Source organism: Crinia signifera, chromosome 1 (assembly GCF_055691185.1).
Source record: "Crinia signifera chromosome 1, ASM5569118v1, whole genome shotgun sequence".
Classification (NCBI taxonomy): Eukaryota; Metazoa; Chordata; class Amphibia; order Anura; family Myobatrachidae; genus Crinia; species Crinia signifera.
The window spans coordinates 28520409-28544615 of NC_139217.1; the positions used below are offsets into that span (position 1 = coordinate 28520409).

The following is a 24207-nucleotide window of genomic DNA, read 5'->3' on the forward strand; positions in this document are numbered from 1 at the left end:
GCGATCGCTAGAAAAGAGATGTATCTTATGCTGGGTACACACCAGGACGACTAGGGTCCGATCCCCTCAATCTAGATCCAATTCCGACCAATTGGATGTAGATTGTGTGCTGATTGGGCCCTTTTCTGTCCTGGTGTATACCGATCCGATGCGCAGTCCCGCGCGTCGGTCGTTATTGAGATCCTACCTGCTGCAGGCCGGGTGCGGGTCGCCATCGGATCGGACCCGCTCACGGTGCACATCGTGAGCGGGTCGTGCCCCCCCTCGTCACCGTGAGCGGGTCGGAGGAGACACTGACGACCCGCTCACAATGTGCATCGTGAGCGGGTCGTCCGGGTGTGTACCCTACATAAGTCAAAATCCTTGTCCCCAAATGTTCTGTACCAGAGTCCAGGCCATATGTACTAAGCCTTGGAAGTGTGATAAAGTGAAGAGAGCAACCACCAGCCAACCAGCTCCACCTATTATTTTCTAAACAGTCTGTAACATGGCAGTTATGAGCTGATGGAGATAATGTACCAGCCTATCAGCTCATAACTGCCATGTTACAGACTGTTTAGAAAATAATAGGTGGAGCTGGTTGGCTGGTGGTTGCTCTCTTCACTTTATCACACTCCAATGCATAGTACATCATAAATTGACCACAGAGGAACGAGTCCGGTCACCTGAGCTCAAGCATTGACACCCTTAAAACCTGGACTGTAAGGACATAATTTGGGAAACGGTCATATCCGAGAAGGTGCTGATCGCCTATTTTTTTTTACAGCAATTTATCTTCTATTATAGGACTTCGGTTTTGAATCAAGCTTGCTACACAAATGCCAGCATAAAATTATATTTAATGTCCCATTACATTGCTTAGAACCAATAGAATTCTGTGTTCTTATGATTATAACGGCCACAGACCAATTTTGCCATCCCATTAGTCACGCAGCAAGTGCTAGGTTTGAGAATAGGCCCACCTGCTTACTTATGGTGGTCTTTGGCAACAAGAGAAACGTGCCGAAACGATCCCACAACGGGCGCTAGCAAAAGCCAGGAGATACCATTTTCCTGGAACAACTTTCACAATCCGGGACCGCTCGGAAAAAACCTGGTCATAGTGGCTTCATCCGTCGCCAACTTTTTACCAGCACCCGTTGTAATGGCTTTATTTCCAGAACAAAGTTCTGTGTTTGCCAAGAGTGCCGATTAGATGATATCAGAGAAAACGGCACGCGTTCCGCATTGAGAAGAGGAAAACAAATTCATTTTGTTGTGCAAGATCCATCGGGGTCGTTCTTTGAGACGCAAAACTGACTTTTAAAATAGAACGTCTAGCACGAAAACAGCGGCATTGAGAAAGACCCAGTATCTTCCAGAATATTTTGTCTGGATTCGTATAAAGGAGGAAGCAAACGGCAACTTTCTTGGAAGCGCTGAGATACAGATGAATAGACTGGCAGCACATTATCTGATAAAACGACAAGGGGGGGGGGGGGGGGAGAAGCCCAGCCTCCCGCCACACATTATTTGTGCGAGAACAGTCTGTGCTTTAATAAACTAAAAGCTGGCCGAACAAGGGAGGTTTTACAAAATTGCCATCAATTACCACAACAGGAACAGAATGACTTTTCCCAGCCGTTCAGTTCTGACAGTCCCCGGACCCCCATTACCATATGAATGACCACATTTATTTTGTGTGGCTAAAACAGCAAGATAAATAACATGCGAGAAAAAAAAAAAAACGAACATCTCCAGGACAAGTGCCAGACGGGCAACCGGTGTACAAAGGAAAAACATTTGACGTAACCTAGGAGACATTGGCCCACAGTACTTTAAAGCAGCAGTGATCTCTAGAACTAGGAACGCACAGAAACAATAGGTCAGAATGCCAACAACATTACACAGAAGAAATAAGTGATTCACATTTAACAGTGGGAACCGATAAAAACTAAAAGCAAGGCCGTTCCTATGGGTGCAGGCCCCTCCTGGCAAATTGTATACCAAACCATAGTGCCCATAGCTATGCACATTGATGAGGTCCACTAGCCAATTACAATAACGACCTTTATTAGAAGTGTATATAATCAGAATCTTGCTGTAATCTCTCCTAAAAATTGGAAGTAGGATATTTGCCTGAAAGCATCAGCTGAAAACACACACAAAAAAATGGTACTTATGTTAGTTGGGCGCCCACTAAGCTATTTGCTTAGTTTTCCGCAGAGCTTCGGGCTCGGTGCGCTCGCCACACTTTATAAAATTAACTCTATGCCGACATGGATAGTGAGGGTATGAGCGTACTAAGTAGTGGGCGCCCAACTGACATAAGTACCCCAAAAATATTCTATCATTGTCATTGGACAGAGGGCATCTCTTCTTAAACGTCATGGCAATATCAGACTATGGAAACAATCCACACTTTTTCACCAGTTTGTTTCCATGGTTACTAATAAAAGTGAAGCCAGTTATTCAAATCCAATCTGTCAAACAGTGAGTTTTCAACAGGTGATTTCAGACAAGAGGTCTGACGTTTTACTTTAAGAGCTGTATGGTCTACCATTAGAGTTTTAAATAAGTATCGATTGTGCCAATAAGCAGCACAGCTATTTTGTAAGCCAAACCCAATATTCTCTCACACACACACACCAGTGGAGACCAAGTATACTATGGTCCAAACTGGGCTCCAGAAGGTCTTCCAAACTTTTAACCTGAAGGATTTATTTTGTACATTGACAACATATAAACACACACACACACCTATCTGAACTGCCTCACTTAAGCAATCATGTACAGGATGTAAGCACTAGAAGCTGTACGTAGTGACAGCAAGCCGCACGTCATGTAGCAGCATCAGTTGCTGGTTAGGGAGTGTGCACACTTATGCTGGGAAGGACCAAAGTGTTTTCTAGTCCCTTTTTCAGGAACAAAAGTTAGAAGATTCCTTTTGGATTTAGCAGGTTAATAAAAATTTTAGGTTACTAAGGCACTTCCTTTGCCACCCATGTGCCTATCAAAAAGAACAAGGATCCAGCCAACTGGCTCTAGAACGGTTCAAGCACACTGTGGAGGGCGTTGGGACAACTTATAGGGCAGAGGTTCCAAGCATTGACCTATGTAATGCTAGTTCGTGTCCCTGTTATCCGACATTTGGCTGACAATTCAGGTAACGATAGAGAACTTCAGAAGACTCTTGGAACATTAGATAAAGTACACACCCACGGGGCAGAACAGGGCAGGTGTGTAGCGGTTACACGGATACGGAGCGTGTGACCTGCTGTATACACTAGGTAAGAGTTCACCTGCTCTTGCTGTAACAGGTCACACCGGTTCACAGCCTGGAAAGGACAACCTAGAAAATTGTTGCTAATGACTAAAAAAAGTCAACGTAACCTTTTCCATGGATGAGAGATTGTGCATTACACAAGGCTGTTGTGCAAGACTACGTCAGCGGAACATGTAGCTACACTAAATGCCAAACATTCCATGCAGCCTTTGTGTGCGTGTACAAATACATTAACAGGATATGGTTCCTTGAATATACACCCAACCACCCACGTATTGATTCACTGTTCAACAAACTGCAGCAGATCTGGGGCAGGGCGACGGACCAGCAACACATTACAAAGCTCCAGGGGTAACTGTCCGCAGATTGTGGGGTGTGCCAACCCTCTAGATGCCCGAGCCCAGTCAGTCTGGAGCTTACAGATGCCTACCAGAACCTGCCCATCTAGGAACCCATCTACTGGCCACTCTTCGGCATTGTAGCATTCAGCCAGAATGCCAATGGGATGGAATTTTAAAATGTAGATCTCAACTCCGGTAGAGGGAAGGGGGGGGGCAATGCTGCCTTCCTTAAGATGGGAACCTTATCCCTTCTCTTCACCCCAGTAGTTGTATTTTGCTGGGTTGAGTGCCCCCTGGATCTCTCACTTCTCTTGATAGTCATGTCCTCTAGCAAATCTCTTCAGTGCTCCTCATACCTCCTTAGCAGGGGAGAATGAAGAGAAGGGGCTGCGCGATTATGGAATATTCGGAGGATGGGGGTAAGTGGGACTAAGGAATACCAGAGAATGGACACAAGTGAGGGCACTGCACTACAGCAGGACAAAGGTCACTTACGTATCAGTGGGAGCCACCTTAAGGTGCCCACAGACGCACCGATCCCGGCGTGCGTTCTGTGCTTAACTAGCACACATAGCATCGCATCGTATGCCTTGTGCATGTGCATGCAATGCGATAAAAAGCTAGTACAAAAAGTATGTGCAGCACATACTTATTGTACTGTGCGATGAGGTAACGCGGGAGCGCGCACACCATCGCCAGGATCGGTGCGTGTGTGGGCACCATAAGAGCTATTGGCTTAGGGAAGGTACATTAATGCTAGCATGTCTATGCTATGCTGGCTGCTGAGCAATTTACCCCATGTAAGGAAGAAAAAATACAAATAAATCAGCACAGAGTAACATCCTCACAAAAAAAAAAAAAAAGCAAGCCTGCATGTACATAGATAGAAGCTAACATTCAGAAGACAATTTGCCCCCCCCCCCCCCCCCCCCACACACACACACACACACACACACACACATAAGCCGCTGACCACGGTGGAAGTTCAGATATAAAACATCCCATCTGGTTAGCGGACCAGACAGCGGAACATTGGAGTTATCTCCAGTCACAACAGAGACAGACACCAGGGTTATAAGGGTGACATCTAAAAGGAGGCTAGGTCACTGAAGGGCTTCCAAGCAGGATTCTTCAAATCCCATAGTCGCGTGCTAGTCAAAAAAACAGAAGCGTCCAGAGATCAACAGGAACAGGCACCTTAGGTGGAAGCTACCTGGGGGGGGGGGGGGGGCGCATCATGCCATGGGAACCTTGGCAGAGGCTACAATTCCAGCTGGTTCTCTGAATTGATATATAATGGTCATTTCTGAGTAACAGCGCTTTTCAGCCTAGCCTATGCGAGCACCTCAGTCTGCTGCGGCCAACCATACTTTTGTGGGACTCTGAAACAGACCCCAATGGTCATAAATAATATTTATAATATAATACATGGTGCAGGGATGTTTTGGGAAGAGGCTATGTTACTGTATAGGTGTCAAGATTGCATTATGACACCCTTCAACTACCCCCCCCCCCCCCTCCTCTTTTACGGAACCACAAAAGATACCGGAAAGGGTCACGCAAGGACAAAGTGCCACGCAGGTCCACCACGTAGTGTACTTTAACACGCTGCAACAAGGGAGAGCAGGCCTGACTCAGCACTGGCGTCACATCCCATCTATACCACAGAACAAACAATAGGATTTCACACAGCCGCAGCAGCAGCAGAGCCGGGCTGAAGGGAAGCTCTGACACAAGACTTCTTAGGAAGAACAAGAAGAAAGATCAGGTGCAGGTGGTGAGATCGGATTGCAGGGATTTCACGTTTATACAGGTTTAAAAACCCAGCCCTGAGCTTCTCGCTGCCATGGGAACCATATGCCTCATAATGGGGTCAGCGAAGAGAGAATCGGGATTTAACTTCCTCGGGGCTGATGCTTTCCAGTAACAAACTTCAGCACAAGGGCAAATAGAAGTCAAGGCAACAAAATAAATCCAACTGCCAAATAAAAAAATATAAATTAAATAGATTTGAAAATGGATTCAGAACAAAAACAAAAGAGCGTATTTTCTATCCCGCCAGGTGCTTATGGGCACCCATGCCCTCTGTATAAAGGAACAGCGCCTTACAAAACATGAGGCGATCATTAGTTAAGGAATACCTTTAATGGTCCAGCATTTGGGAATGATTAGGTTTCTTCAAACCATTTAACAAAGGAGTCAAATCACTGAGAGACCAGTTTATCCCAGTAGAACGTGTCCATTTCTCCCAACCCCATACATTGTATCACCATGGTTTAAATATATATACACCGCAGGACTGTGGCAGATGTTGCAGCATCCCTGTAATACCCCAGAGCCAGGTCCTCACACTCCCAGCGCCACAGATGTGGCACAGAACCCAGGATAGCGTGTGACGGATAGGCCGGCATTGTGCTATCCGTAGACTGTCAGCTTAGTGGCTCAGGGAAATCATACTGCAGAGGTACATGATGTCAGATACACATGGAGCAATGATAAGAATAGGAATGGGGATACAACAGTGATGTCATAGTGGGGTCTTTATTCTCTACAGCAGAATATGCAGAAAATGAGGTCAGGAGGGGGGGGGGGGGGAGGATGCAGCAGGGAGGGGAAACTGGGAAAGGGAAGGGGGGTTTGGTGCAGACCCCCAGCTCTACTGTCATGTGGAGGGAAGGCAGGGAGCAGATCTGGCCTCCCCTCCCTACCTGCAGTGCTCGGGTTTCTGCTTACAGGGAGCACAGTGCCACCAGCTGAACTCAACAACCCCAACCCCCCCCCCCCCCCCCAACAGGAGCAGAGACCCCTCTGCAGCACCCCACATTGCAAATACAAATACACCGAGCCTGCAAAGGCCCCCAGTGCCGCCCAATAGAAGCAGAGCCCCCTCTGTAGCACCCCACTTCCTTCCCCCATATTGCAAATACCTACACAGAGCCCCTTCAACCGCACCCCCACATTCTAAATACCAATGCACCGAGCCCCCCCTAACCGCTGCAGGGGCCCCCATTCCCCAGGTTCTGAGCACACCAGCGCCCCCACCCGTTACAGTGACCCCTCGGTGGCGCACAGCGCCGTAGGGTATAGGTGACCGCAGGGTCAGTGAGTGCACGGGAGCAGATGCAGCACTGGTGCCAGGCGGGCACGCACACACATAGGGGGCACAGAGGCCACCCTCCCCCGCAGCAGCGGCCCGGCACACACACGGTTACTACACGCACCCACCTTCCTCCGTGCGCCCGAGGTGATCACTGACTCCGCTCCCGGCTCTCACTGGGCACAGCTCCGTCTCCTGCTCGCTGATCTGCCGTCCGGGCACTGAGAGGCTGCAGGAGCCGGGCCAGTCTGTTTATCGGCGCGCAGGGCCCGCCCCCCGGCTGCAAGACGTGGCTGGCCCCGCCCTCTTTCCTCCCCTTCCCGTTCATCAGACCTCTCCCTCCTGTACTTATACATATCACACCTCTCCCCCCTGTACTTATACATATCACACCTCTCCCTCCTGTACTTAAACACATATCACACCTCTACCTCCTGTACTTATACATATCACAGCCTCTCCCTCCTGTACTTATACATATCACACCACTACCTCCTGTACTTATACATATCACACCTCTCCCTCCTGTACTTATACATATCACACCTCTCCCCCTGTACTTATACATATCACACCTCTCCCTCCTGTACTAATACATATCACACCTCTCCCTCCTGTACTTATACATATCACACCTCTCCCTCCTGTACTTATACATATCACACCTCTCCATCCTGTACTTATACATACACACCTCTCCCTCCTGTACTTATACATATCACACCTCTCCCTCCTGTACTTATACATATCACACCACTCCCTCCTGTACTTATACATATCACACCTCTCCCTACTGTACTTATACATATCACACCACTACCTCCTGTACTTATACATATCACACCTCTACCTCCTGTACTTATACATATCACACCACTACCTCCTGTACTTATACATATCACACCTCTCCCTCCTGTACTTATACATATCATACCTACCTCCCTCCTGTACTTATACATATCACACCATTACCTCCTGTACTTATACATATCACACCTCTCCCTCCTGTACTTATACATATCACACCTCTCCCCCCTGTACTTATACATATCACACCATTACCTCCTGTACTTATACATATCACACCTCTCCCTCCTGTACTTATACATATCACACCTCTCCCTCCTGTACTTATACATATCACACCTCTCCCTCCTGTACTTATACATATCACACCTCTCCCTCCTGTACTTATACATATCACACCATTACCTCCTGTACTTATACATATCACACCTCTCCCTCCTGTACTTATACATATCATCACCTCTCCCTCCTGTACTTATACATCCACCCCTCCATCTATACTACAACCATTACCTCCTGTACTTATACATATCACACCTCTCCCTCCTGTACTTATACATATCACACCTCTCCCTCCTGTACTTATACATATCACACCACTCCCTCCTGTACTTATACATATCACACCATTACCTCCTGTACTTATACATATCACACCTCTCCCCCTGTACTTATACATATCACACCTCTCCCTCCTGTACTTATACATATCACACCACTACCTCCTGTACTTATACATATCACACCTCTCCCCCCTGTACTTATACATATCACACCTCTCCCTCCTGTACTTATACATATCAGACCTCTCCCTCCTGTACTTATACATATCACACCTACCTCCCTCCTGTACTTATACATATCACACCTCTCCCTCCTGTACTTATACATATCACACCTACCTCCCTCCTGTACTTATACATATCACACCTCTCCCTCCTGTACTTATACATATCACACCTCTCCCTCCTGTACTTATACATATCACACCACTACCTCCTGTACTTATACATATCACACCACTACCTCCTGTACTTATACATATCACACCACTACCTCCTGTACTTATACATATCACACCTCTCCCTTCTGTACTTATACATATCACACCTCTCCCTCCTGTACTTATACATATCACACCACTCCCTCCTGTACTTATACATATTACACCACTACCTCCTGTACTTATACATATCACACCCACCTCCCCATCCCATACATATCACACCACTACCTCCTGTACTTATACATATCACACCTCTCCCTCCTGTACTTATACATATCACACCTCTCCCTCCTGTACTTATACATATCACACCACTACCTCCTGTACTTATACATATCACACCACTACCTCCTGTACTTATACATATCACACCACTACCTCCTGTACTTATACATATCACACCTCTCCCTCCTGTACTTATACATATCACACCTCTCCTCCTGTACTTATACATATCACACCACTCCCTCCTGTACTTATACATATTACACCACTACCTCCTGTACTTATACATATCACACCCACCTCCCCATCCCATACATATCACACCACTACCTCCTGTACTTATACATATCACACCTCTCCCTCCTGTACTTATACATATCACACCACTACCTCCTGTACTTATACATATCACACCTACCTCCTGTACTTATACATATCACACCTCTCCCTCCTGTACTTATACATATCACACCTCTCCCTCCTGTACTTATACATATCACACCACTACCTCCTGTACTTATACATATCACACCTCTCCCTCCTGTACTTATACATATCACACCACTACCTCCTGTACTTATACATATCACACCTCTCCCTCCTGTACTTATACATATCACACCTCTCCCTCCTGTACTAATACATATCACACCACTACCTCCTGTACTTATACATATCACACCTACCTCCCTCCTGTACTTATACATATCACACCTCTCCCTCCTGTACTTATACATATCACACCTACCTCCCTCCTGTACTTATACATATCACACCTCTCCCTCCTGTACTTATACATATCACACCTCTCCCTCCTGTACTTATACATATCACACCACTACCTCCTGTACTTATACATATCACACCACTACCTCCTGTACTTATACATATCACACCACTACCTCCTGTACTTATACATATCACACCTCTCCCTCCTGTACTTATACATATCACACCTCTCCCTCCTGTACTTATACATATCACACCACTCCCTCCTGTACTTATACATATTACACCACCTCCCCATCCCATACATATCACACCACTACCTCCTGTACTTATACATATCACACCTCTCCCTCCTGTACTTATACATATCACACCTCTCCCTCCTGTACTTATACATATCACAACGCTACCTCCTGTACTTATACATATCACACCTCTCCTCCTGTACTTATACATATCACACCTACCTCCTGTACTTATACATATCACACCGCTACCTCCTGTACTTATACATATCACACCTCTCCCTCCTGTACTTATACATATCACACCTACCTCCCTCCTGTACTTATACATATCACACCTCTCCCTCCTGTACTTATACATATCACACCTCTCCCTCCTGTACTTATACATATCACACCACTACCTCCTGTACTTATACATATCACACCACTACCTCCTGTACTTATACATATCACACCACTACCTCCTGTACTTATACATATCACACCTCTCCCTCCTGTACTTATACATATCACACCTCTCCCTCCTGTACTTATACATATCACACCACTCCCTCCTGTACTTATACATATTACACCCACCTCCCCATCCCATACATATCACACCACTACCTCCTGTACTTATACATATCACACCTCTCCCTCCTGTACTTATACATATCACACCTCTCCCTCCTGTACTTATACATATCACAACGCTACCTCCTGTACTTATACATATCACACCTCTCCCTCCTGTACTTATACATATCACACCTACCTCCTGTACTTATACATATCACAACGCTACCTCCTGTACTTATACATATCACACCTCTCCCTCCTGTACTTATACATATCACACCTACCTCCTGTACTTATACATATCACACCTCTCCCTCCTGTACTTATACATATCACACCATTACCTCCTGTACTTATACATATCACACCTCTCCCTCCTGTACTTATACATATCACACCTACCTCCTGTACTTATACATATCACACCTCTCCCTCCTGTACTTATACATATCACACCTCTCCCTCCTGTACTTATACATATCACACCTCTCCCTCCTGTACTTATACGAATCACACCACTACCTCCTGTACTTATACATATCACACCTCTCCCTCCTGTACTTATACATATCACACCTCTCCCTCCTGTACTTATACATATCACACCACTACCTCCTGTACTTATACATATCACACCTCTCCCTCCTGTACTTATACATATCACACCTCTCCCTCCTGTACTTATACATATCACACCTCTCCCTCCTGTACTTATACATATCACACCTCTCCCTCCTGTACTTATACGAATCACACCACTACCTCCTGTACTTATACATATCACACCTCTCCTCCTGTACTTATACATATCACACCTCTCCCTCCTGTACTTATACATATCACACCACTACCTCCTGTACTTATACATATCACACCTCTCCCTCCTGTACTTATACATATCACACCTCTCCCCCTGTACTTATACATATCACACCACTACCTCCTGTACTTATACATATCACACCTCTCCCTATATCACACCTCTCCCTCCTGTACTTATACATATCACACCTCTCCCTCCTGTACTTATACATATCACACCACTACCTCCTGTACTTATACATATCACACCACTACCTCCTGTGTACTTATACATATCACACCTCTCCCTCCTGTACTTATACATATCACACCACTCCCTCCTGTACTTATACATATCACACCTCTCCCTCCTGTACTTATACATATCACACCACTCCCTCCTGTACTTATACATATCACACCTCTCCCTCCTGTACTTATACATATCACACCACTCCCTCCTGTACTTATACATATCACACCACTCCCTCCTGTACTTATACATATCACACCACTACCTCCTGTACTTATACATATCACACCACTCCCTCCTGTACTTATACATATTACACCACTACCTCCTGTACTTATACATATCACACCCACCTCCCCATCCCATACATATCACACCACTACCTCCTGTACTTATACATATCACAACGCTACCTCCTGTACTTATACAAATCACACCACTCCCTCCTGTACTTATACATATCACACCACTACCTCCTGTACTTATACATATCACACCACTACCTCCTGTACTTATACATATCACACCACTACATCCCCATCCCATACATATCACACCACTACCTCCTGTACTTATACATATCACACCTCTGTGCATGCACAGTCTAGTCCCAAAATCCCGGGGTTGGAAACTCCAATCCCAGGATCGAAATCCCGGCGTTTTTGGTGCCAAATCCCGGGATCCCCCCTCTCGCGTGCGCCTTCCCCACCCTCGCGCGTGCGCCGGCAAACCCCCCCCCCCCATTACATACCAGCGGTGGTGTCGGCGGCGCAGCAGCATCTTCTCTCGGGGCTTTTGGACTACTTCGGATTCTGGAGACATCAGCCCTGGAGCCCAGGACCCCGGACCAGCCCCGGAACCAGGACCAAGGCCCCGGAACTGGACTCTTCTGCCCTGGAGCCCCGGACCAGCCCTGGAACCAGGACCAAGGCCCCGGAACCGGACTCTTCTGCCCTGGAGCCCCGGACCAGCCCCGGAACCAGGACCAAGGCCCCGGAACCGGACTCTTCTGCCCTGGAGCCCCGGACCCCGGACCAGCCCCGGAACCAGGACCAAGGCCCCGGAACCGGAATCTTCTGCCCTGGAGCCCCGGACCCAGGATCCAGGGACCGACCTACGGGCTCAAGGTAGGTAAGTATCAGTATGTGTGTGTTATGTATGTATTAAACTTTTATTTTTCAGGGTGTCAGTGTGTTTTATTTAACAATTTTTTGTACTGTAGAACTACAAGTGCCAGCGGGCCCTTTAATGCCCCGCATGCTGGGACTTGTGGTTCTCCAAGTCCCAGCATGCGGGGTAGGCTTGCTGGGACTCATAGTTCTACAGTAGAAGACAATAGTTTTTATTCTTTTTTTTACTCTTTTCATCAACCCGATGCCCACCGCCCAGGGGCATCGGGGACAGCCCCGGACTTTCAGCATGGGCTGGTAAGTCCTGGAGGGAGGGGACCCCTTCATTGGGGGGTCCCCACTTCCCCAGGACCCCTGCCCATGCTGACCAGCCACGGGGATAATGCTTTGGCCGCGGGACCTTATATAATAAGTGTCCCCCCCGGCTGTGGCATTACCCTGCTGGCTGGTTGGGTCTGGTGCTGGTTCTTAAAATACGGGGGACCCCTAGTCATTTTGTCCCCCGTATTTTGGGAACCAGCACTGGACCTTGAGCCTGGTGCTGGTTTCATTAAATCAAGGGAACCCCTATTTGTTTGTCCCTCTGATTTTATGATACCAGCACCGGCTTTTTGAGCCCGGGGCTGGTTATGCTCAGGAGGGGGGACCGCACGCCGTTTTTTTTTTCTTTTTTTTGTTTTAACTATTTTTTTACAACAGAACCATGCACAGATCTCAATGATCTGTGCATGTTTCTGACAAAATCGCCAGTCAGAACCTGGTCTATTTTTTTTGCGATTTTTTGTAACCTTTACTAAAAATCGCAACCCATTAAATATGCGAGTTCTATACTTTTTAATGGGAAAACATCTGGATGCGATTTTTAGTCTAACTAAAAATCACACCTTTAAAAAATGCGATTTTTGCCGCAAATCGCACCCTATAAAATACGCGATTTTCGGGAAATGCCCGAAAACGGCATATTTTGCGGAAAAAAATCGCAAAAAAAAAAAAACCGCCTGCCATTACATTTCGCCCATTATTTCCAAAGCCAAACGCGTCACACAGGAGCGATACATTGGGCGGTATTCAATGAGAATACCTGCGAGGTGCAGCGAATCCTTTTTAGGATTCGCTGCACATTCGCCACGTTCCGGAGCCGGCGGGCTCCGGTATTCAACGTGTCAGGGGCTCGCTGCCCCTGACTGGCGAATATGAGCTCCTGCGGCGATTGCCGCAGGGAGCCTGAGGACGGTGGCAGGCAAAGAGATGGAAGTCTCTCTGCCTGCCCCAGAACTTTGTGGGGGGTAGGTGGGCTCCCCCGGTGCCAGGCAGCACAGGCTGCCCCCCGGGGATGCCAGCAGGGGACCGTATATTCACTATACCCGATCGTAACGATCGGGTGCAGTGAATATATGAATATGTAATGAGCGGCTCGGCTCCGGCGCCCCCTGCTGGCTGCTGTGTAAAAAAAATAAAATATATATATTTTTTTTTAAATTAAATATATATTCATGTGCTTACAGCACATGAATAAAAATAGCATGCCCCTCCTCAGAATAAAATTCCTGATTTTTTGACACCAAATGTAAAAAACAAAACACTTTATTTTAAAAGTTCACATTCCACTTCACCATAAAAAGATAGCGATTGCTACTCGGTGAATCATGGTGAAAAAAACCTTGAAATGTATTCGCCATCTGGTCATTGAATAGGGTGATTCACCGTTTTAGTCAGAAATTCGCCAAACAGCACAAATTCGCCATAAAAACATGGCGAATCAGGCTCATTGAATACCGCCCATTGTATTCTCACATCTGAGTCACCTTTGTGACATTTCCATTTTGTCCCTATCATCTCTGGACTTTATCCTTGGTTCGTCTTGTGTACGATGCAATATTCTATCAGGTACTTTTATTGGAGTCATTTAATACATCTGATCTGACCGGGGGATGTGCTGCGTACAGTATTTCAGGACTGTGTATGACTCAGAACCTTGTTAATGATGCTGTCGTAACTTTTATTGTTCTGTTATTCTGCAGAATTAAGCATTTTATTTGTACTTTTCGCATACAGTTACTAGGAAAAAGTAATTAGCAAAGAGTTTGTCAGGATCAATCGGAATTTGTTTGTGAATGCGGAGAACTGGGACAACTGGGTTATACTGGTGAAAGAAGATACAAGTATTGCTAAATACAGTGGCGGAACTCCAGGAGTCAATGGAGTCATCTGCCGCCGGGCGCCAGCCTTAAAGGGGGCACTGGCTCCATTGCCTCCTGGGAGTCCGGCCAGAGATTCCACAGCCCCAGTGAGGAAGAGATGCGGCCGTCAGGCAGTGTTACACTGAACTAGCCCCAGCGCTAGAATAAGAATTTCAGGGGGTGGGGGGCGGCTACAGCAGCGGGGAGTGTGTGACAGCCGAGTGCCTATACCTGCTGAGGGGAGAGGGATGGACGGATGGTTAGTAGCGCTGCGGAGGACCCGCTCAAGGCGCTTATTCATTATGCACTTCTCCGGTCCCCATCCCCCGCAGCGCTACTAACCATCCGTCCATCCCTCTCCCCTCAGCAGGTATCGGCACTCGGCTGTCACACACTCCCCGCCGCTGTAGCCGCCCCCAGCAGTTCTTATTCTAGCGCCGGGGCTAGCTCAGTGTAACACTGCCCCACGTCCGCGTCTCCGACTTCAGTGTGTGGCGGCAGCGGGAGCAGGGGAACGCTGCAGGGAGAGGGTGCCCAGAAGCAGTCCAGCGTCTGTGGGTGTTCAGCCCCTGAAGGCCGTGCTAGATCTGCAGCGCCGGCAGCTGTCTATCACCGCCTAAGCGGACTGCAGCCTGGCTCCATGATGGGACGGCGTGCAGGCCATGAGGCCTTGAAGGCAGCAGAGGCACGGGAGGTCATGCAAATTCCGGCACCGCGGCTCTAGCGGTGTCGCTAAGGTCAGGGGGCTGCTGGTGGCCGGGAGCTATACATGCATGTTACCTAACTGACCCCTCTCTCAACCCCCTTGTTCTCTGCCTCACCACCCTCTCTATATGCCTGACCCCTCATCCCTCTCTCTCTAACTTAACCCCCTCTCTTTCTCTCTCTGTCTCTGCCTGACTCCCCTCTCTCTACCTTACACCCCTCTGTCTCTGCCTGCCCTGAACCCTCTCTGCCTGACACCCCTCTGTCTCTGCCTGAACCCTCTCTGCCTGACACCCCTCTGTCTCTGCCTGAACCCCCTCTCTCAACTCCCTCTCTCTGCCTGACCCCCTTCATTCTTTGCCTCACCCCCTCTCTATATATATCACCCTCTGTCACCCCTCTTTATTTAACCATTTCTCTCCTTCCATGCTCTCACCCACCAATCTCTCTATCCATGATGCTGTATCTCACCACCCTCTTCTCTTTCCCTCTCAAACTCAGGCACCCTCTCCTCTGACCCACTCTCTTTCTAGCCCTGACACTCTCTCGCTTTACCCTTTCATTTCCTCACTTTCCCTGGCTCCCCCTCCCTCCCTGACATTCTCTCTCTCACTCTGACACTTGTTTCAATCTTTCTCCATGATTCCCTATCTATCATTCTCCTTCTCTCTCTCCATTGCTCTCCCTCTCTATATGGGGGGGGGGGGGGGGGGGGGCACCAGCTTATATCTTGCCTCCGGGCTATATGGATGAACTTACGCCACTGGCTAAATATACCCATGATCAGTGCTATTTTTGTAGGAAAATAGGTTCAGGAACTGTGGGCTTGGGCAGAAAATGGGCGGTGATGTGGGAGGAGCTACAAAAGGGGCGGGCATTACAGTAAAAAAAAAAAAGAAAAACATATAATTCCTCCCAACAGTGGCAGTAACATAACAATCCCCAGCAGCAAAGTGGAGAATATGCGCGCGCCTGAGGCACGCGCCCAAAAAACAGGGGTGTAGCCTCACTGCAAGGGGCACAGCATTGCAGGAAAAGACTACTTTATACCTCGGTTTTGCAACCTGCACGCAGAGATTTGGCCCATTATACATATGCCACACACCGTGATGCTCCATTATACATATGCCACACACCGGGATGCCCATTATACATATGCCAGACACCGTGATGCTCCCTTATACATATGCCACACACCATGATGCCCATTACACATATGCCCCACACCGTGATGGCCATTATACATATGCCACACACAGAGATGCCCATTATACATATGCCACACACCGTGATGCCCATTACATATATGCCCAGCACCGTGATGGCCATTATACATATGCCCCACACAGAGATGCCCATTATACATATGCCACACACCGTGATGCCCATTACACATATGCCACACCGTGATGCCCATTATACATATGCCGCACACCGTGATGGCCATTATACATATGCCCCACACAGAGATGCCCATTATACATATGCCCCACACAGAGATGCCCATTATACATATGCCACACACCGTGATGCCCATTACACATATGCCCCACACCGTGATGGCCATTATACATATGCCCCACACAGAGATGCCCATTATACATATGCCCCACACAGAGATGCCCATTATACATATGCCACACACCGTGATGCCCATTACACATATGCCCCACACCGTGATGGCCATTATACATATGCCCCACACAGAGATGCCCATTACACATATGCCCCACACCGTGATGGCCATTATACATATGCCCCACACAGAGATGCCCATTATACATATGCCCCACACAGAGATGCCCATTATACATATGCCCCACACAGAGATGCCCATTATACATATGCCACACACAGAGATGCCCATTATACATATGCCCCACACAGAGATGCCCATTATACATATGCCACACACAGAGATGCCCATTATACCTATGCCCCACACAGAGATGCCCATTATACATATGCCACACACCGTGATGCCCATTACACATATGCCCCACACCGTGATGGCCATTACACATATGCCCCACACAGAGATGCCCATTACACATGTGCCCCACACCGTGATGGCCATTATACATATGCCCCACACAGAGATGCCCATTATACATATGCCCCACACAGAGATGCCCATTATACATATGCCCCACACAGAGATGCCCATTATACATATGCCCCACACCGTGAAATAATCCCAGTGGTAGAGCTGTAATTACACGCCATCCCTGAACCCCACACCACGTTGCCCCCCACAGTAAGGCTTCTAATAAATTACAAATTACCTGCTTGTTGCCAAGGGGGTTAACGTCCGTTACCAAGGGGTTAATATGCATTGCCAGGGGTTATTGCTTCTTGTCAAGAGGAGTTAATGTCCGTTGCCAGGGGTTCTTGCTCGTTGCCAAGGGGGGGTTAATGGCTGTTGCCAGGGGTTCTTGCTTGTTGCCAAGGGGTTAATGTCCATTGCCAGGGGTTATTGGTTGTTGCCAACGGGTTTATATTTGTTCCCAGCGGTTATTACTTATTGCCAAGGGGGGTTAATGTTCGTTGCCAGGGGTTCTTGCTTGTTGCCAGGGGGGGGGGGGGGGGGGGGTGTTAATGTCCATTGCCAGGGGTTCTTGCTCATTCATTGCCAAGGGGATAGTATGTGTTGCCAAGGGGTTAATATTTTTTGCCATGGGTTAATGCTCGTTGCCAAGGGGGGTTATTTTCCATTGCCAGGGGTTCCAGCACGTTGCCAAGGGGTTAATACGTGCCCACCCCCGTCAGCTGCTGCTGCTGCCCCTGCCTTCCCCTGCGCACAGAGAGACAGACGCTAGAAGTCATTTTTCACATCCAGCATCTGACAGGGAGCACTGCTCTGCAGCGTTACCAGGAAGTGCAGAGCTGTGCTACCTGTCAGACGCTAGAGGTGAACTATGACTTCTAGCATCTGTCTCTCCGTGTGCAGGGGAAGGACAGACAGGGGAAGCCGCAGCTGACAGGCGGGCGGCGGGATACATAGGCGGGTGGTCGGGCGGTCACTGACAGGGAGCTGGGAGCAGGGAGCGGGCAGGCGATGCCGGGCGGCCTGGAGCAGGTTCCGGAACGCCGTTCCTGATGACATCAATTTTAATTTGAGCTTCAGGAACGGCGTTCCGGACCGTTCCGGCTGAAAAATAGCCCTGCCCATGATGCAGCCTGCTGGAGAAGACTCTGGGGTAGGATAGGTAGCCAGGCTGGATGTCAATGATAGTCACCTAATGTATATTCCTCCCATGTCCCTCTCATTTGGGCTCAGCTTTTCCAGCTCTACAATCTATATTGTGGAGGAATGCCGCCTCTCCAAAAAGATCATCTTGAAAAAGGAGGTACAATTACAGGGGGATATATCTCTTATCTTGGGACCAAAAAGAGAAGGACACGGGTGGAATATAGGTGACTATTATTTGATTTACAACTACGCAGCTATCTACAAGGTGGATATTATTATTATTTTTTATTTGCATTGTTATTGATATTATTATTATGTTTATTTGTGGCCTTATAGCCTTTTATTTAATCAATAAAGGTATACTTTTTGAATTGCCATCCTGGTATCAACCTATAATTTAGCGCAACTACCATTAATGCGTCACACAGGAACCAGCCTGGGACTAGTAATGCCTCACACAGGAACCTGTCCAGGACCAGTAATGCCTCACACAGGAACCTGCTAAGGACCAGTAATGCGTCACACAGGAACCTGCCCGGGACCAGTAATGCCTCACACAGGAACCTGCCCGGGACCAGTAATGTGTAACACAGGAACCTGCCCAGGACCAGTAATGCGTCACACAGGAACCAGCCTGGGACCAGTAAAGCCTCACACAGGAACCTGTCCAGGACCAGTAATGCCTCACACAGGAACCTGTTCGGGACCAGTATAGCATCACACAGGAACCTGTCCGGGACCAGTAATGCGTCACACAGGAACCTGCCCGGGACCAGTAATGCGTCACACAGGAACCTGCCCAGGACCAGTAATGCGTCACACAGAAACCTGCCCAGGACCAGTAATGCGTCACACAGGAGCCTGCCTGGGACCGGGAATCCTTCACACAGGAACCTGTCTGGGACCAGTAATCCTTTACACAGGAACCTGCCCAGGACCAGTAATGCGTCACACAGGAACCTGTCTGGGACCAGTAATGGGTCACACAGGAACCTGCCCAGGACCAGTAATGCCTCACACAGGAACCTGCCCAGGACCAGTAATGCGTCACACAGGAACCTGTCTGGGACCAGTAATCCTTCACACAGGAACCTGCCCAGGACCAGTAATGCGTCACACAGGAACCTGCCCAGGACCAGTAATGCCTCACACAGGAACCTGCCCGGGACCAGTAATGTGTAACACAGGAACCTGCCCAGGACCAGTAATGCGTCACACAGGAACCAGCCTGGGACCAGTAATGCCTCACACAGGAACCTGTCCAGGACCAGTAATGCCTCACACAGGAACCTGTTCGGGACCAGTATAGCATCACACAGGAACCTGTCCGGGACCAGTAATGCATCACACAGGAACCTGCCCGGGACCAGTAATGCGTCACACAGGAACCTGCCCAGGACCAGTAATGCATCACACAGAAACCTGCCCAGGACCAGTAATGCGTCACACAGGAACCTGCCCGGGACCGGTAATCCTTCACACAGGAACCTGTCTGGGACCAGTAATCCTTTACACAGGAACCTGCCCAGGACCAGTAATGCGTCACACAGGAACCTGTCTGGGACCAGTAATGGGTCACACAGGAACCTGCCCAGGACCAGTAATGCCTTACACAGGAACCTGCCCAGGACCAGTAATGCGTCACACAGGAACCTGTCTGGGACCAGTAATCCTTCACACAGGAACCTGCCCAGGACCAGTAATGCGTCACACAGGAACCTGCCCGGGACCGGTAATCCTTCACACAGGAACCTGCCCAGGACCAGTAATGCGTCACACAAGAACCTGCCCGGGACCGGTAATGTGTCACACAGGACCTGTCCAGGACCAGTAATGCATCACACAGGAACCTGTCTGGGACCAGTAATCCTTCACACAGGAACCTGCCCAGGACCAGTAATGCGTCACACAGGAACCTGCCCGGGACCGGTAATCCTTCACACAGGAACCTGCCCAGGACCAGTAATGCGTCACACAGGAACCTGCCCGGGACCATTAATGCCTCACACAGGAACCTGCCCAGGACCAGTAATGCGTCACACAGAAACCTGCCCAGGACCAGTAATGCGTCACACAGGAACCTGCCCGGGACCGGTAATCCTTCACACAGGAACCTGTCAGGGACCGGTAATCCTTCACACAGGAACCTGCCCAGGACCAGTAATGCGTCACACAGGAACCTGCCCAGGACCAGTAATGCCTCACACAGGAACCTGCCCAGGACCAGTTATGCGTCACACAGGAACCTGCCCGGGACCGGTAATCCTTCACACAGGAACCTGTCTGGGACCAGTAATCCTTCACACAGGAACCTGCCCAGGACCAGTAATGCGTCACACAGGAACCTGCCCGGGACCGGTAATGTGTCACACAGGACCTGTCCAGGACCAGTAATGCATCACACAGGAACCTGTCCGGGACCATTAATGCGTCACACAGGAACCTGCCCGGGACCAGTAATGCCTCACAAAGGAACCTGCCCAGGACCAGTAATGCGTCACACAGAAACCTGCCCAGGACCAGTAATGCGTCACACAGGAACCTGCCCGGGACCGGTAATTATTCACACAGGAACCTGTCTGGGACCAGTAATCCTTCACACAGGAACCTGCCCGGGACCAGTAATGCGTCACACAGGAACCTGCCCGGGACCAGTAATGCGTCACACAGGAACCTGTCCGGGACCAGTAATGCTTCACACAGGAACCTGCCCGGGACCAGTAATGCCTCACACAGGAACCTGCCCAGGACCAGTCATGCGTCACACAGGAACCTGCCCTGGACCGGTAATCCTTCACACAGGAACCTGTCTGGGACCAGTAATGCGTCACACAGGAACCTGCCCGGGACCGGTAATGTGTCACACAGGACCTGTCCAGGACCAGTAATGCGTCACACAGGAACCTGCCTGGGACCAGTAATGCGTCACACAGGAACCTGTCCGGGACCAGTAATGCGTCACACAGGAACCTGTCCGGGACCAGTAATGCTTCACACAGGAACCTGCCCGGGACCAGTAATGCCTCACACAGGAACCTGCCCAGGACCAGTAATGCGTCACACAGGAACCTGCCCTGGACCGGTAATCCTTCACACAGGAACCTGTCTGGGACCAGTAATGCATCACACAGGAACCTGTCCGGGACCATTAATGCGTCACACAGGAACCTGCCCGGGACCAGTAATGCCTCACAAAGGAACCTGCCCAGGACCAGTAATGCGTCACACAGAAACCTGCCCAGGACCAGTAATGCGTCACACAGGAACCTGCCCGGGACCGGTAATTATTCACACAGGAACCTTTCTGGGACCAGTAATCCTTCACACAGGAACCTGCCCGGGACCAGTAATGCGTCACACAGGAACCTGCCCGGGACCAGTAATGCGTCACACAGGAACCGGTCCGGGACCAGTAATGCTTCACACAGGAACCTGCCCGGGACCAGTAATGCCTCACACAGGAACCTGCCCAGGACCAGTAATGCGTCACACAGGAACCTGCCCTGGACCGGTAATCCTTCACACAGGAACCTGTCTGGGACCAGTAATGCGTCACACAGGAACCTGCCCGGGACCGGTAATGTGTCACACAGGACCTGTCCAGGACCAGTAATGCGTCACACAGGAACCTGCCTGGGACCAGTAATGCGTCACACAGTAACCTGTCCGGGACCAGTAATGCATCACACAGGAATCAGCCCGGAACCAGTAATGTGTCACACAGGAACCTGCCTGTGACCAGTAATGCTTCACACAGGAACCTGCCCGGGACCGGTAATGCCTTACACAGGAACCAGCCCGGGACCAGTAATATGTCACACAGGAACCAGCCTGGGACCAGTAATATGTCACACAGGAACCAGCCTGGGACCAGTAATGTGTCACACAGGAACCTGTCTAGGACCAGTAATGTGTCACACAGAAACCAGCCTGGGACCAGTAATGCGTCACATAGGAACCTGTCTGGGACCAGTAATGCTTCACACAGGAACCTGCCCAGGATCAGTAAATTAATGCTTCACACATGAACCTGCCCAGGACCAGTAATGCCTCACACAGGAACCTGCCCAGGACCAGTAATGCCTCACACAGGAACCTGCCCGGGACCAGTAATGTGTAACACAGGAACCTGCCCAGGACCAGTAATGCGTCACACAGGAACCATCCTGGGACCAGTAATGCCTCACACAGGAACCTGTCCAGGACCAGTAATGCCTCACACAGGAACCTGGCTAGGACCAGTAATGTGTCACACAGGAACCTGTCCGGGACCAGTAATGCGTCACACAGGAACCTGCCCAGGACCAGTAATGCCTCACACAGGAATCTGGCTGGGACCAGTAATGCGTCACACAGGAGCCTGCCCGGGACCGGTAATCCTTCACACAGGAACCTGTCTGTAACCAGTAATCCTTTACTCAGGAACCTGCCGGGGACCAGTAATATGTCACACAGGAACCTGCCCGGGACCAGTAATGCGTCACACAGGAACCTGCCCGGGACCAGTAATGTGTCACACAGGAACCTGCCCAGGACCAGTAATGCGTCACACAGGAACCTGCCCGGAACCAGTAATGCGTCACACAGGAACCTGTCTGGGACCAGTAATGCGTCACACAGAAACCTGCCCAGGACCAGTAATGCGTCACACAGGAACCTGTCTGGGACCAGTAATGCCTCACACAGGAACCTGCCCAGGACCAGTAATGCGTCACACAGGACCTGTCCGGGACCAGTAATGCTTCACACAGGAACCTGTCCGGGACCAGTAATGCAGTACACAGGAACCTGCCCGGGACGGTAATCCTTCACACAGGAACCTGTCTGGGGCCAGTAATCCTTCACACAGGAACCTGCCCAGAACCAGTAATGCGTCACACAGGAACCTGTCTGGGACCAGTAATGCGTCACACAGGAACCTGCCCAGGACCAGTAATGCCTCACACAGGAACCTGCCCAGGACCAGTAATGCGTCACACAGGAACCTGCCCGGGACCGGTAATCCTTCACACAGGAACCTGTCTGGGACCAGTAATCCTTCACACAGGAACCTGCCCAGGACCAGTAATGCGTCACACAGGAACCTGCCCGGGACCGGTAATCCTTCACACAGGAACCTGTCTGGGACCAGTAATCCTTCACACAGGAACCTGCCCAGGACCAGTAATGCGTCACACAGGAACCTTCCCGGGATCAGTAATGTGTCACACAGGAACCTGCCCGGGACCGGTAATGTGTCACATAGGAACCTGTCCGGGACCAGTAATGCGTCACACAGGAACCTGCCTGGGACCAGTAATGCTTCACATGGAAACCATGCTGGGACCAGTGGAACCTAACACTGAACCTGGACTGGGACCAGTAATGATTCATACTGATGTGTGGGTCACTGGGCTGGTACCAGTAAAGAGAAGTAAAGTCTTAGAGCACTTGAAGACTGTGAGCAGGATGTACTAACAGGTATCCCTTCCATCATCCACCTGCATGCACAGATGGACTTCCAGATCATAATCCCAGAAGTCCAGTGACTGGCATCCATCCCAAGGCAGCTCTTATCAGGAGAGAAAACCTTTGTATTACTGATCCCATATGTTAATAAATATACGATTAGGAACATTGCGTTAAGTGGCTGGCTGTACTACAAATCCTGCCCATTGGCTGTCTGT

At 49.3% G+C, this 24207-nt stretch overlaps 1 protein-coding gene across 4 annotated transcripts in view; it reads right to left on the reverse strand.

The window, feature by feature from the left end:
* Positions 1 to 24207, reverse strand: part of SMOX (spermine oxidase) — an 82474-nt gene that overhangs the window by 14456 nt on the left and 43811 nt on the right. The window contains exon 1 of one of the 4 annotated variants that reach the window (XM_083181378.1): positions 6832 to 6976. The exons of 2 other annotated variants lie outside the window; for them this stretch is intronic. The gene's annotated coding sequence lies outside the window, so the exon portion shown is untranslated. Of the gene's footprint in view, positions 1 to 6827; positions 6977 to 24207 lie in introns of those variants that run through there. One more of the 4 variants, XM_083181460.1, reaches the window with a different exon arrangement.